Below are 15,372 nucleotides of genomic sequence, written 5' to 3' on the forward strand. Positions count from 1 at the left end.
TGGTACCCTTTCTCCACTTTTGTCCCTCCCCTGGGCTGGCTGGGGAATCACAGCCTACCTGTTAACAAATATCCCCCCCTGGAATTCTGGGATGTCATCATTTACTTTCTTAAACGTTCCTGAATATGAAAGCGTACCGATTGGCATTTCATCACTGTTGCTACTACTATGTAAGTCAAGGCCTCTATTTGTCCTGAGCTGCTAATCTCATTAGGATTCACCTCCTCGTGAGAAGCAAGTGTTGGTTGAGATCAAAGAGCCGCTTGCCCGATTATTCTTCACTAATTAGCCCTCTCTTCCAGTATAAATTCCTGGCGTCCTCATCCCAGGAGTGATTCTCAGCCAAACTCTCACATTCTGGGCCTTTCTACTTCTCCACATTCACTTCTGCTTACTCCCAATAGCCCTCCAAAAGACCCCCCCCACACACACACACACACGCGCGCACACACACGCACATCATACGTGCATGTGCACATGCCCACAAATTACCAAGTGTGAAATTGCGGGGCACACCCTGTACTCAGTTTAGAGCTCGGAGAAGGGATGGGACACTCTGGTCTGGAATGATGGGAGAAGATGGGGAAAAATGCTCCAGGCCAGCGTATTCAAGACACATGTGTTAGAGAGTATTATGCGAAGCGAAATCAGTCAGAGAAAGACAAATACCATATAATTTCATTCATATGTGGAATTTAAGAAACAAAACAAACAAGCAAAGGGGGTAAAAAAAAAAAAAGGGAGGGGAGACAAACGAAGAATCAGACTGTGAACTCTAGGGAACAAAATGATGATCACCAGAAAGGGGGGGTGAGGGGGATGGGGGAAATAGGTGATGGGAATGAAGGAAGGCGCTTGTCGTGATGAGCATGGAGTGATGTATGGAAGTGTTGAGTCACTGCATTGTCACCTGAAACCAGTATGACACTCTGTGTTAGCGAACTGGGACAGAAAGAAAGAAGGAAAGAGAGAGAGAGAGAGAGAGAGAGAGAGAGAGAGAGAGAAGAAAGAAATAAGAAAAGGAAAGAAAAGGAAAGAGAAAGAAAGAAAGAAAGAAAGAAAGAGAGAGAGAGAGAGAAAGAAAAACATGTGTTAGCAAAGAGAGTCCAGGCTGGAAAGCGGAAAGGAGGGGGCGAGGGGCCTTTATTGGTAGGATAATGGTTTGACCCAGGGAGCACACAGCACAATGGTTTTTGGGAGACTGACAGGAGCTGGCTGCATTCACATGGTCCTGGCATAAGGAGGGGCGGAATTAGGGGTGCAGCAGGAGCAGGGGTGGGGGTGGGTGGGAACTGTTATACGTAAGCCACAAAACAGAAGGAACAGAAAGGGTACAATATATATATATATACATTGTATATGAGTATATATACTCGTGAATTTGAGCCCCACATTGGGCTCTGTACTGACTCTGCAGGGCCTGCTTGGGATTCTCTCTCCCTCCTTCTCTCTCGGCCGCTCCCCTGCTCGTGCTCTCTCTGTCTCTCTCAAAATAAATAAATTAACTTCAAAACAAAACAAAACAATATAACGTTCCTTCAGAACAAAACCCAACCTACTTTTCTTGTTTTCATCAATGATGCTAATGGGAACTTGCCCTTATGTGGTGACCCAGATGGCTGCTGGCCTGGCCTGGCCTGGCCTGAGAGATCCAGATAATGTTGCTTTTATCCACAGTTCCCTCCCAGAGTTCTATAAATACCTAGAAGATTATATTCATGCCATCTTTCTCTGTGCTTCCTGCCTTTTTCCCTACAGCTTCTGTCTGTTTCACTCTGCATCAGTCTAGACGTGACAGTCTCTGAACAAATTTATCTAAAAAAGGCCACTCACATCAGACATTCTTGGGTTTATCACCCTTTATTAAATATTTCTGAGGCATCCTAGGGAGAGCATCACATCATACGATGCAGTCTTTTCCTTTCTTTTATCTCTGTCATTTCTGTTCCCATCCTATCCTGGGTTTACCCTCTGAGCGCTCCAGATTCTCCTCTCTCTTCTGAAAAAAAAAAAAAACCAACTTTTTCCTTATTTGAACGTTGGCATTCACTGATTCCCTGAGGACCTGCTGTGGGGCTGAGGGTTTTGAGGGTTACCAACTACTAACACTTACCAAAATATTTTTCAAAATGAGATAGTGAGATCTCTAAGATAATTCCATACATAAAATCTCCTTGTTTTTAACACATCTGCTACTTCTTACCTTGATTTAAAACTTCATTGGTTTTGAAATGTTTTCTGTCTGTGAGACAGAACGTGTATTAACTAGGACGTAGATTCAGTAACACAAAGCAGAGACGTACAATCAGAGTGGCTTAAAGGTTAGTTCCCTCACTCTAAGACGTCTGAGCAAGTATCCCCTCTGGGAGAAACAAGGACTCAGGATTCCTCTTTCGTATGTATGTGTATGTATATGTGTGTGTATATGTATGTATGGGGCCGGAGAATTCTTTGTCGCGGGGGCCAACCTGTGCCTTGTACCATATTTAGCAGCCTCACTGGCCTCTACCCACCGGCTATCAGTAGCCACTGCCCCCAGTTGGGACAATCAAAACTGTCCCCCAGGGGACAAAATTGCCCTCCACTGAAAACCACCGCTACTTAGATTTATAGTATCAACGTGGAGGTCATGGTCAAAAGTGGGAGTCAGTTCGGTTCTCTGGAGACGGAGGGGGAAAGGACACCAAACTTCACCTTGGAGGGTTCCCAAGAGAAGAAACAGCTCGAAAAGATAGAATCTATATTACTTCGAGATTTGTTTCCCAATAGTGTAAGATTATCCTATCTGGAGAAGAAAGAAATGTTAGGCCAAGAGAAGCAAGAGGGCATCCATGATGAATAGAAGAGATAAAGGACAGGGTATGTTCTGCCCGTATCCATCCCTCTCTCCTTCACATCTCTGTGTGGCCTTTCCAGAACCCCCTCTGCCAAGCCCATGTGAGGTCTTCCTGCCATGCACTCAAATGCTTTTCCCTCTAACGGGGAAACTATTCCACATTATGGCAACTGCTTATGGAATTGTCTCTGTCTAGATCCTTGAGAAGAGACAGTATGTCTGTATCACTTACCATTGTATACCTGACACCTAACACATGTCTGTATGTGGTGGGTTCTCACAAGATATTTGTGGAACGAATGAAGGCGCAAATCATTACACAGGCCGGTCTAATGAGATACATATCATCACCTCCATTTTATATGTAAGAAAACAAATTCCTACAGGTTAAGTGACTTTCTTACATAGGGTAAAGCCATACGACCAGTAAACAGCAAAGCCTGACTGAAATCCAGCCTTGTCCAATTCTAAATTCTATTTTCTTTTCATGATATGCCATATACGTCCTGTTTGTACATGGCTCTGTGAGCATCTCCATGACCAACATGTCTCAGGAGATGCTGTAAATGGTGCCTCTGCAGACGCGCAGTGCAAGGACCTTGGGCCCCTCACTTCTAAAATCTCCCACACTCAGGGGGCACCTGGGTTATCGCAAGTTCTACTCTGATATCCAAATATGATTCACATTCCAGTTAAAAGTCTGTCGAGATACACAGCTGAGTTTTTTTGGCAAATCCTCCTCTCTTAAACTACCTCCTGACTGAAAACTGGGTTGAGAGGTAACAAAAAGGAAGTACAAGCAGTCTCTGATTTACCTAGCAGGCTGTGTTCCCAAGGGTTATTTAAGTGGATTGTTTGGAATTTAGAATATACTTGTTCATTAAAAAAAAAAGTTCTGAAGAATGGCTAGGCTTCCAGGTTAGACCACTGGGGGACATTTAACATGTAGGGGAAATGAATTTCAATACAAGTAGCTTTTGTTCACGCTCCTAGAAGTTGGAATAAAGTTTCCTAAGCCACAGGATAGAGTGACAAAAAGCCTTTAAAAAGGTATTTGAAAACTTCCTAGTTTGTCCTATCCAGAGACTAGAATAAAGATTCTGTAATATGCCCTGTTATAAAGCTACTGTCAGAGAGATGCCTGGGTGGCTCAGTTGGTTAAGCGTCTTACTTCGGCTCAGGTCATGATCTCGTGGTTTTTGAGTTCAAGCCCCGCGTCAGGCTCTGTGCTGACAGCTCAGAGCCTGGAGCCTGCTTCAGATTCTGCGTCTCCCTCTCTCTCTCAGAAACAAATAAGCATTAAAAAAAATTTTTTTTAAGCTTACTGTCAGAAAGAATGGCTTACCAACAATTTCTTGAAGACCTAAATCGTAATTTTTTAAATATATTTTTTCAGTAAACTCCGCCCCCTACATGGGGTTTGAACTCAAAATCCTGAGATCAAGAGTCAAATTCTCTACCAACTGAGCCGGGCAGGTGCCCCTAAGAATGCCCTTTTAAAAAAATTTTTCCCCAAATCCTAATTTTTGATAGAACTCTCTGAACTGTGCCTTATCCCCAAAGTTCTATGCTCATATCAATGTTTAATTATTTAGGATTATGGTTGGCAACAAATTTGACTCGAAGTGTCAAAATGATGGTACATTGATTCATGATTGTCTTTCTGCTGACTGCCATTTCACTTGTAGGCCTAAAGGACATAAAAAAACATAAGAAAGCCAAAACAAAACTCCACATTTCCTCCTTAAACCCCTACCCACCTTGGCCAACACATTTTTTTTTTCTAAAATCCGCCCCCCCCCCTTTTTTTTTTTTTCACAAAATGATGCATTATCCACTTTGGTTGCTCAGGCCAAAAATCTAGAATTCAGAATTAATTGCTCTTTTCTGTCACAACCACTCTTCACATCCAAACCATAATAAGGTTTTATCTGTTCTGCCTTTAAAATCTGTCCTGAATCTGTCTACCTGTCTTCACTTTCACCGTGTTACCAATACAGATACCACATCTCTCATCTACACCATTGCAAGGGGCTCTTAACTACCTTCCCTGGCCATTTCTTCCCCTACTGTCTGTCCTCCATAGATCAGATGTCTGGAAGAGAACAAGCTTTGAAGTAGAGATAACCAGCCTAGGATGCACTCCCCTTTACTCATAAAGGCTTTGCCAAGTCCTCTGAGCATTTCTCGTTGCCTCAGTCTGGCCCAGAGAGATGGATGGTCATTGGACCCTCCGCTTCATAAGGCAGTTAGATAGAGTGCTGGCCATTACTGAAAGGGACTGTCCCTCAGGTTCTAAGCTACTTGAGCACAAGCAATCTGCCGATCCTATTAAAATACGTGACTTAGGAGCTCCTGGTTGGCTCCGTTGGTAGAGCATGGGACTCTTGATCTCAGGGTTGTAAGTTCGAGGCCCATGTTGGGTGTAGAGATCACTTCAAGATAAAACCTTTAAAAATAAAATGCATGACTTACGTTCAAGTGTACCATTACATTCCAAACACAGAATTATCTTCTAAATTCAAACTGCCCTGTTATAGTCAAGTTTTATCAGTCTGGTTTTGAAGAGAAGCTCATGACCAAAAATGTTACCATGAAGTATCATGGGATTAGATGGTCTCTGTCTCTGCGGAGCAAACTGTCCTGGCAATCCTTCGCCAAGGTAGCCTTCTAGTTCATTCTATAGTTCAAGAACTTGGCTCACATTGACCATTTTGCCTTTTTCACCCTGATCACTTCAGATAGGATGCTCAGACAGGGCTCTCCATGGCCCCAGGGACCCAACCCCTAGTTCTGGTTCACCTCTTTGCCCCACTTGCCCAACCCAACATGAGCAGTAAGAGAAAAACCATTTGATTAATTTTCACCAAATTAATTTCTCCAAGTTTGACCAAATGAATAAGCACTGATGGCCCTTTAACTCCTTCCAGATACATTCACATTTGTTAAGATGATGATCTTTACAATTAGCTGGACCTTAGAAAACATGACAACCCTTCTGACCATGTATAGAAACCTGTCTGGCCAAAGAGACTAAGACCCAGACAGCTTAGCTCTGCTTAGAAGTCTGGCCCTGAAGTTAGATCTGCTGTGCTGTTTTCTGCTTTATCTTCTGAATCCAGAGTACATGATGCCTGTAATTCACTTCACCATAAGGTTTTGGGTGCGGATTAGTTTAAGCTGTAACTTTGGGCACAATCACTTGCCTTCCTTAGCTATTTACCTAATAGTGGTGAGGTAGTGTTTCATTTAAAAGGCTGAACTTCATAGAAAATTATTGCTGGTAGCTCAGCTATCATTATTGTCCATTAATGTCAGAAGTTCTGCTGATTAGTACAATAAATTCTAAAAAAATTTTAACATTTACTTATTTTGAGAGAGAGAGACAGACAGAGAGCGAGAGAGCAAGGGAGGGGCAGAGAGAGAGGGAGACCGAGAATCCAAAGCAGGCTCCAGGCTCTGAGCTGTCAGTACAGAGCCCGACGCGGGGCTCGAACCCACGAACTGTGAGATCATGACCTGGCCTGAAGTCAGACGCTTAACTCACTGAGCCACCCAAGTGCCCCAGTGTAATAAATTCTAGAAACAGGTTTTAATTGGTGAAATATGAGATTTCAGTTAGCTTAACAGATGTTAGTAATAGGTTGCTATTGGTGAAAGTGGCGCTCCAAACATCTGGATTGTCTGTAATATTCTGAAGATACTCCCCCCTCACTTGTATGAAGTAAAATATAAGGATCTAGTGAGACCTGTAGCCTGTGTGCCCTAGACAGTCCTGTGTTGAGCTATTTGTTTGGACAATTCTGGTTGCCTGATGCCAACTATAATCCTGCCTCCAGAATATTGTTGTTGTGGTCAAATCATCTGAAAGAACAGAGGCTGGATCTTGAATGGGATTACAGAGTGGGTTTTATGAACCATTGCACCTGCTTGCTAATAGATGTTTACTTAATACAATAAACATGTACATTCACAGTAGAATTTGGTCTACTTTTTCGCTTTCCTTATGATCTAGCGGCAAGATTATTGGGACAGAGGTAACCTCAACTCTCTCTAATGATGAATGCCCACTATTCATGACCCAATCGGCTTAGATGAGTAAGCAACATAGAAAGCTTGTGAATATTTGATGTGAGTCCTCACACCCCAGCCTTACGACCGCAAAGCACATCCGGGCAGCAGCAAGAGTTCAGGAAACACAGCCCACTCATGGTAGTGGGCTGGAGGGTCATACGATAATTTGTTAGTCAGGGATTGTCATAAGGGGAGAAGTTAGTGAAGGGCGGGGAGAGGATGGGCTGGCTAAAGCTGATGGCAGAGCAGAGGCAGAAAGGAGGAAAATGTGGGGAATAAAGCTCGAGGTCGCCCTCTTTCTATATGTTCTGGGAACAGGGGCTGCTGCTCAGCTGGGGGGTTAAGTATATCAGAAGGATCTCGTTAAAAGGGTACATCCCAGTCACACACAGCACTTGTTCAATCAGCCATCCCTGAGGCGGGGGTCTCAATGATACCCATGCAGGCAGTGGCTGTTCCATTCAGAAAAGGAATAATATGGGATGTGTTGTGTTTTCCAAAGTGTAAAGACCAGGTACAGATGTGCACATGCACGCACACGCGTGCACGCGCGCGCGCACACACACACACACACACACACACACACACTACTGATGCTGACATTGTCACAGCATGTGCATGGGTCTGTGCGAGTAAAGTTTTTTGGAAGCCTGGAGACCCCTTCCCGCTGAAGACTTAAAACACAACAAAGAGCTTCACCAAGACCTTAAACTGATGAATCAATTCCATCTGCATTCCCTGCCCCCGCCCCCGTCATAGCAAGCTTCTCATATCCTGAGATATTCGAGAGGATAGAGCAGGGTTTTTGGTTAGCAGGTGCAATTATCCCTGTATTTCACCCTCCGCTACACAATCAGTCTCCACGGCAACCTCGAATCAGAATCTCGTAGGGGTAAGGTGGGAAACGGGAATTCATAAAAACTCCCCCAAATGATTCAACACGATAAAGTTTAAGAGCTGGGGTTTCTGTGTGTGCCTGGGGCCTGGTCTTGGGTTCTCTTCTGAAAGTCTTGGGGGTGGAGTCAATCAACCTTCTCTCTCTTAGGCCCTTCCCTCCACAGAGAGAAAACAGAGCTGTGCATGGGTTGCCGTGTTCATAGGAGCCCCGAGGGGTGTTTGCAGCCAGGTCTGTCCACTGCTCTGGCAGAATCAGAGCAGCCACCAAGGAGCTCCTGCTGCCAGACAGATGAAAAGATGTGCCTTAGGGAAGAAGTACGAGAAAGGGTGTGAATGGAGTTTGGCAGGAGAGAGAAAAGAGAATCTATGAAAAGCTGAAAACATTTCTGCTTCCATAAAGTGAGGAACCGAATCCACCTCTTATCGGCACTCTGTTCCTTTGTAGAGGAGAATAACCCAAAGGGGCCCTTTAGGTGTAGGAGTTGAACTGGAAATGTGACTATATAGTAAGGATGATGTCTGGAAAATACTGCTGACTATTAATGGCTGGGTTTTTTTAGTGGATTCCAACATACATATTGGACATCAAGTATTTAGAGAATGTTTCAAGCATGCAAAACTTAACTTCATATTTTATAAAATCAACCTCAAACATGCCCCAAGCTTTCATCCCTGGTCAAGTGGAGGGTATTTTTTATTTAAGTGGAAGGGAGAAGCATACAGATTTTGCATTAAGACCCATCGCTACTATAAGCTCCTCACAGTGTATTCCCCAGGCTTTCACAGATCAAGGTGGAATACACGGGAGAGAAACTCCTTAGTAATCGATCAGAGCTTCAGATGTGGTTAGAGATAGTCTGTGTATTTCAAAATGGTCCCTACTGAAATTGGAAGATGAACGAGGCAGAACTTTAATGGGGGGGGGGGGCGGCATGAAGGGAAGAATAGGGAGGAGAAGGGGAGGGAGGAGAAAGAGGTCTCTTGGTGTCTTGATTACTAAAGTACAAAATTATAAATTGTAGACTAAATTAGAAAGTAACAGGACCAATCTGGAGAGTGTTGCACATCATACTCAGAAATCTGAATATTGCTGGGTGGAGGGGGGGGGGTTATCAAAATGGTTTCAAATAGGGACATGTGACAGATCAGATTTATGGTTTGGGTTGATCACGTGGCTTGCCATGTAGAGGACATCTCAATTCATGAGAAAAACATTTGGGTCATAAGAACTATTATAGTCTATTTACTGTTTAATTAATGACACAATTATGTGTGTATGCACACCCACGTGTGTGTGTTTGTAAAATTTACTGTGTCGTATAAGTACTTTGCGGTTTGTTAACATCGATTAGCACAAGGAGTCTGTGATGTAGGCAGGCCTTATTATCTCCATTTGACAGATAAGAAAACTAAACCTGAAGAGATTAACAATTTGCCAGAGATCACATAAACAACGAGGGCTGAAGTCAGGTCTCTAGACCAGATCTCTTCACTCCCCGTCTTATATTTTTCTATGACTCTATATTTTCAAGAGTGCAGTCTTCCAATATGTTCTACTAAATCCTTTAAAATTTCACAGGATCAGAAGCATGATAGGGAACTGCTTTGTTTTATCACAGGGAAAAATGGTTGGGAAACATATCAAGTTTTCCTGGCTACCTGGGCAGAATGAGCAGGGACCTCCAAACCTCCATGCTTTGAATGCGCTGTTCCTCTGCCTGGAACACCTTCCTTCCTCTATTCTTTTCCTGTCCTCCCTCCATTTCCACACCACACGGTCGTCCCTTCCTCTGGAAAGCCTTCCCAGATTCCCAATGCTGGGAACATGCTCTTCCTCTGCGTTCTAATATGATTCAAGGGTCACTATCACAGCGTGTACACCATATTGTAGTCTTATTCACTGCTTTCTTTGTCTTTCCCACTAGGGCCGTGAGCTCCCAAACATAAGAGATGTTGCTGTTTCACTCCTGTATCTCCAATTCCTGGCACAAGGCCTTGACAGACACACTCTTGGTACTCAAAAACCGGTTGTTGGTTTCAATTGGCTGAATAACGTTTGCTGAAAGAGCCACATGCAACCCACCAAGGTTAGAAATAGAATCTATCCCCCCCCCCCCACACACAATTCCCTGCGCCTTGCACCAATCCTATCTCTTCCAAGCTCTAATCTCCCCTGCACGATTTATCACCAGAGCAACTGTCTGAAAATGCTTTTTCCTTATCTCACAGGGCCATAATAAAAGCTCATTTACTTTAAGCAAATGACATTTTTTTTAACTCCTGTTTTTTTTTTTTTTCTTGCTCTTTGATCCCCTTCTATTTACTTATCTCCTGGCGGCAAGAAAAGAAAAATGACTCTGATCTCTATTTAGATATTTGATATACAAGGTGTTTAGATAGGGATAGCTAAAAAATGCTAGCTAGGCACAGTTTGAATATCTCGAACCTGTTTGTTCTATTTTGGATTCCATGATGCCAGAGAAAAGAAGGGGAAACACACACACACACACACACACACACACACACACACACACACCACATAGGAGTAGACTTAAGGGTCCAAATGTTTATTATTTCCAAAGCAATGGGTGAGTTCCTGGTCAGCATCAACCACTGAAAGAAATGCATCTTCCCCCCAAGAAAACTGGAAATCAGCAGCCATCTTCAGAATTCAACCTAATTAGCTTTGGTTGAGCACTCGTTCATCTCAGCCACTAAGTGGCTTTGTGAGCCTAGGCCAGCTGCTCTCTGTGCCTCAGTTTTGACACTTGTAGGAGGAGTTGGGTCTAAATAAGACCTTGAAAGATCTAATTCCATCGATTTCTCGCAGAATTCATCCCAGCATGTCTATACAGTCTGCTGTGTCACGATGTGATTTGCCGGAACAACACGTTGAGTGACCGGGCACGTCCGATCTCTCTCTGCCACAGACACATGTCCTCCTTACCTGGAAAGACTCTGTCACTGTTCCCAACATGAATGTGCCTGCTTCCATCTTTGCCTTTTTTTTTTTTCTTAATAAAGTTGAATATTGGAGTCTTATAAATAACCTAATCTCTTCTGCATCAACTACTTCCTAATCACAGAAGAGCACCTCTTAAGAAATGCCTTTCCAGGGGCACCTGGGTGACTCAGTCGGTTGAGCATCCAACGTCAGTCATGATCTAGTGGTTTGTGGGTTCAAGCCCCACGTCAGGCTCTGTGCTGATAGCTCAGAGCCTGGAGCCTGCTTCCGATTCTGTGTCTCCCTCTCTCTCTGCCCCTCCCCCGCTCACACTCTGCCTCTGTCTCTCAGAAGTGGATAAATGCTAAAAAACATTTTTTAAAAGAAATTCCTTTCCAAAGTTGTAAATCAAATTGGTTATTGCTTTAAAAAAAATTCTTTGAAATAACAGTCTCTCTCAGTGCATTTAAAACATTTGATTTTAAAAAGCTGTTTGACTTGAGACATTTGGTTTTCACACTTCCGCAGAAACACAGGCGATGCAGTCTAACACTGACTTCGCCGAGTCCTCCAAGATTTCCGTTCCCAAAAGATAAATAGGTTCTGGAGAGCTGAACAGATATTAAGCAGTTCCAAAGCTTTTCTCCACGCCCTCACTTAGTCATTCAAAAACGTTCCTTGACCTTCCATTATCAGTAGAATGAAGGCCAACTCCTTAGCTCTCCTCTACCATCGGGCCTTAACTCACTTTCCAGATACATCTTCCCCCAATGCCTTCTCCTTCTAATTAACCCGTGTGCCTCAGTTTCTGTGTGTACTTGTTCCTTCCCATCTCCCATTTTGCTTACATACCGTTCCTGCCGGTCCCTGTCCCCAATTCCGCAGACATAGAAATGACATAATGCGTATGCCCCATGTCAGCCCAGTGATTCGGCTAACGTAAGAGGCTCTCAGCACGTGATGGGCCTGAATTCACACGTTCATTCATCCTTGATGCTTTGATGCGTGGTTTGCCTACATTGTAGACCAAGCTGGGCCCCGGTTACACTAGGATAGATAAGAACAGAACTGACGGCATCAATTGTTACGCTGTTAAGAGTGAGGCCTTTGCTTTAAAATTACGAAGAATCTCAAGACAGGGACCGCAGTGTATTAGAAGCATAGGGTCCTTCCAAGTCTGGAGCCCTGTATGGCCAAACAGGTTGCAAACCCATAGGCTGGCCCTGAATAAGACGCAGCCTCTTGGGGCACCTGGGCGGCTCAGTTGGTTAAGCGTCCAGCTCTTGGTTTCGGCTCGGATCATGGTCTCACAATCTGTGACTTGGAGCCCCGTGTGGGGCTCTGTGTTGACAGCCTGCTAGGGATTCTCTCTCTCTCCCCACCCCCCCTGTCTGCCCCTCCCCCACACCCTCAGGCTCTCTCACTAATAAATAAATGGGCCTCTGGCCCCAAGAAGCTCATTAGGATAGAAAGTGACAGGTGACTAAAAACAATTCTATCTGATGGTAAGTGCTGTGAAATGCGGAAGCACTGAGGGCCGTGGTAGGGGGTGGAGCTCTCAACCCACACTAGCTAGGAGATGGAGAGTAAGTAGGAGAGGGTCAGGAAAGTCTTAGGGAAAGAGGCAGTGCCTAGACGGAGTTTTGCAGCTCAAATCAGTGTTGGGAAGGCGAGAAAGAGAAGATAGTAACAGAAGAGTGGCTCAAGACATGAAAATAGCTCAGTGCAAAGGACAAAAAAACCATATTCAAATCCTACTCATCTCTTAAGGCAAGGACTTTCAGACTTCTTTTGACCATGAACCACAGACCTAGTGCACGCATTGAAACAAAAATTCCAGAAAAGAATACTTAATTCTTTCTTACTAGGTACAGTTTCTTGTTTCTTTCCCATTCTTAATAAATTGACAACCCACAATCTGAAGGACTTGCATTAAGGACTACCTCCAATGTTCCCTTCCTGGCAAAGCTCCCAAAGCCATCCAGCCCTGTGCCACCCGAACTCCTACACTGCTTCCCTTTGGCATTTTGCTTTCTCGTGCCTGTGATGTGCCCACATCTCCTGTTAGCCCATAACTTGAAGGCAACTTCAAATGCCTTGTCCCTAATGCATATTTGTTAAGGTCCAATAAATGCTTATTGAGTGACAATGCAAACAACCCATTCTCTTCCTCAGTCCTGACCTGACATCCTCCTTGGGACCGTCCGTGCTTTGTCTTGACCTCATTTCCCACCAGTTTAACTAACTTTTTCTTGCGCAAGAATGAAAGACGAGTCCCTGGGCTCAAGTCCTTGCTTGGTCCACTTGGTGATTGACATCAAACCTGTCTCATCTGTGCCTTCCATTGCTTTTTGGTTAATCTAATACCGAATCCCATCTATGGAATCCTGACTTCATGGTGCCCACACAGTCTCTGTGACAGGCCCTCTTTACTTTAAGAGTAATGGCTCTTGACTTGAGAGGTTTGTAACTATTCCAATGATGGTACAGAATTTAACCCTGATTTTTGGTAACCACCAAGTTCCACAAACTTTCACGTATATTTTATTATGAAATCCTTAAATCAACCTCTGAAAACAGTATCATTAGGAGTAGTTTCTATTTTACAAATTCACACAGACGTAAGGGTTGATACCTTGTGTGGTCCAAAGACCACATTCTCTGAACGATGCTAATCAAATTAAAACAGTGACAAAGTTATCAACGGATTCACCTTTGGCCAACAAAACCAACTGAACACAGCAGCCAGAAGTGCGATTCCGGGCAGAATGTAAATTTGCCAGAAGTCTGTGGCAAAACCACAGCTTCTTACTGTCTGTGTTCCGTGTGCGACACAACTTCCTGCCTTCCCCCCAGAGCTTCGCACTGGTGGCCTGGCCCTCCTGTGGGTCGTGAGCACCGGGCTCTTTCCAAGCCTACAGTGGTTCTGTCATGTCAGATTCTAAAGGTTAGCATTCTATTTCTGTCACCCCAGTCTGTTGCTTTGTGGAGTTGGTTTTCTTGTTGTTTTATTTCCCCTTTGGTGACAGGAGCAAGAAAGTACTGTACTTCCTTATTTTCCTACAAGGTATGCAGAGGATTTAACGTGAGTTACAGCTGAAATCCGGGGTGCCTGGGGGGCTCAGTCGGTTGAGCCTCCGATTTCAGCTTAGGTCATGATCTCACAGTTCGTGGGTTCGAGCCCCGAGTCGGGTTCTGTGCTGACAGCTCGGAGCCTGGAGCCTGCTTCAGATTCTGTGTGTGTCTCTCTCTCAAAAATAAATAATAAAACATTAAAAATAAATAAATAAATAAGCATTTAAAAATTTTAAAAAATAATAAAGCAAGGGGGTGCCTGGGTGGCTTAGTTGGTTGGGCATCTGACCAGCTCAGGTCATGATCTCACACTCTGTGAGTTCAAACCCCGTGTCGGCTCTGTGCTGACAGCTCAGAGCCTGGGGCCTGCTTCAGATTCTGTGTCTCCCTCTCTCTCTGCCCCTCCCCTGCTCATGCTCTCTGTCTCAAAAATAAATTAAAAAAAATTAAAAAGAAGAAGAACAACAACAACAAAAACAACTGAGTCCAAATAACAACAACTGAGTCCAAATGTGCTCAGGGATGTCCCCTGGCGCACTGACTTACACCTGCTTCTAGGGAAAGGAGGATCACTTCCCATCCCAGAGGTCAAGTCACTCGCTGCCTGGGCCTGCAGAAGCAGGGACACCTCTTGGATGTCTCCGCCCCACCTAGACACTCGCAAAAGATGTATCCCAGAGAGTAAACCCAGCTCGAGAAACAATCCCAAGCTGGTTTGTGATTGGTAGTGAACCTCACTTCCCATCTGTAAATAAGGAAATCTGTGCCAGAACGCAGCGTGGGGAAGTGGAAGGAGCCTGAACCGGAAGCAGAAGCCTGGTTTCATCAGCTACAGAATGAAGCATCATGTGTGAAGGTAACACCACCAGAATCATGGCTTCTTTTTGACTCTTGATACTGAAAGGTAACTGGGGGAATCAGCTGGTTTGACTGTCTCTTTGGGAAGCTGGGACTAGGAGAAGGGTGCCCAGAGGGTCATAGGTGCCCAAGGCCAAGGCAGAATTGCAGCACAGACCTTCTGGGTAGGCTTCCCACGATGCCCATTGTCCGTTGCGCGTTACTCACGTGCAGCTCACATCTCCCAGGTCACATCCGTTGCTATTCAACTAAGGAACTCATGTTAAATTGAAAACTGCACTGAATTCAAGCCGCGGTACAGATATTTGGGACTCTAATCCTAAGAGAACTTGATGTTAGGGGCACCTGGGTGACTCAGCTGGTGAAGCGTCTCTTGATTCTGGTTCAGGTCATGGACTCACAGTTTGTGAGATTGAGCCCCACTTCGGGCTCTGTGCTGGGCATGGGGCCTGCTTAAGACTCTCTCCCTCTCCCTCTGCCCCTCTCCCCCACTCGTGTTCTCTCTCTCTCTCTCATTAGAGAGCTTGATGTTGGCAAGGTCATTCCCAAGCTCTCAGGTGAGAGTCATGTCTACCTCCTCTGTAGGCAAAGGACCACAAAGACCCATGTGTTTTCTAGGCACCACAGAGTCCTCGGGTCCTCCCTGCCGATGCCCCCATGATGCCAACAGCTCCATGTCTCTTCCCAG

Source organism: Prionailurus viverrinus, chromosome F1 (genome assembly GCF_022837055.1).
Source record: "Prionailurus viverrinus isolate Anna chromosome F1, UM_Priviv_1.0, whole genome shotgun sequence".
NCBI classification, from domain to species: domain Eukaryota; kingdom Metazoa; phylum Chordata; class Mammalia; order Carnivora; family Felidae; genus Prionailurus; species Prionailurus viverrinus.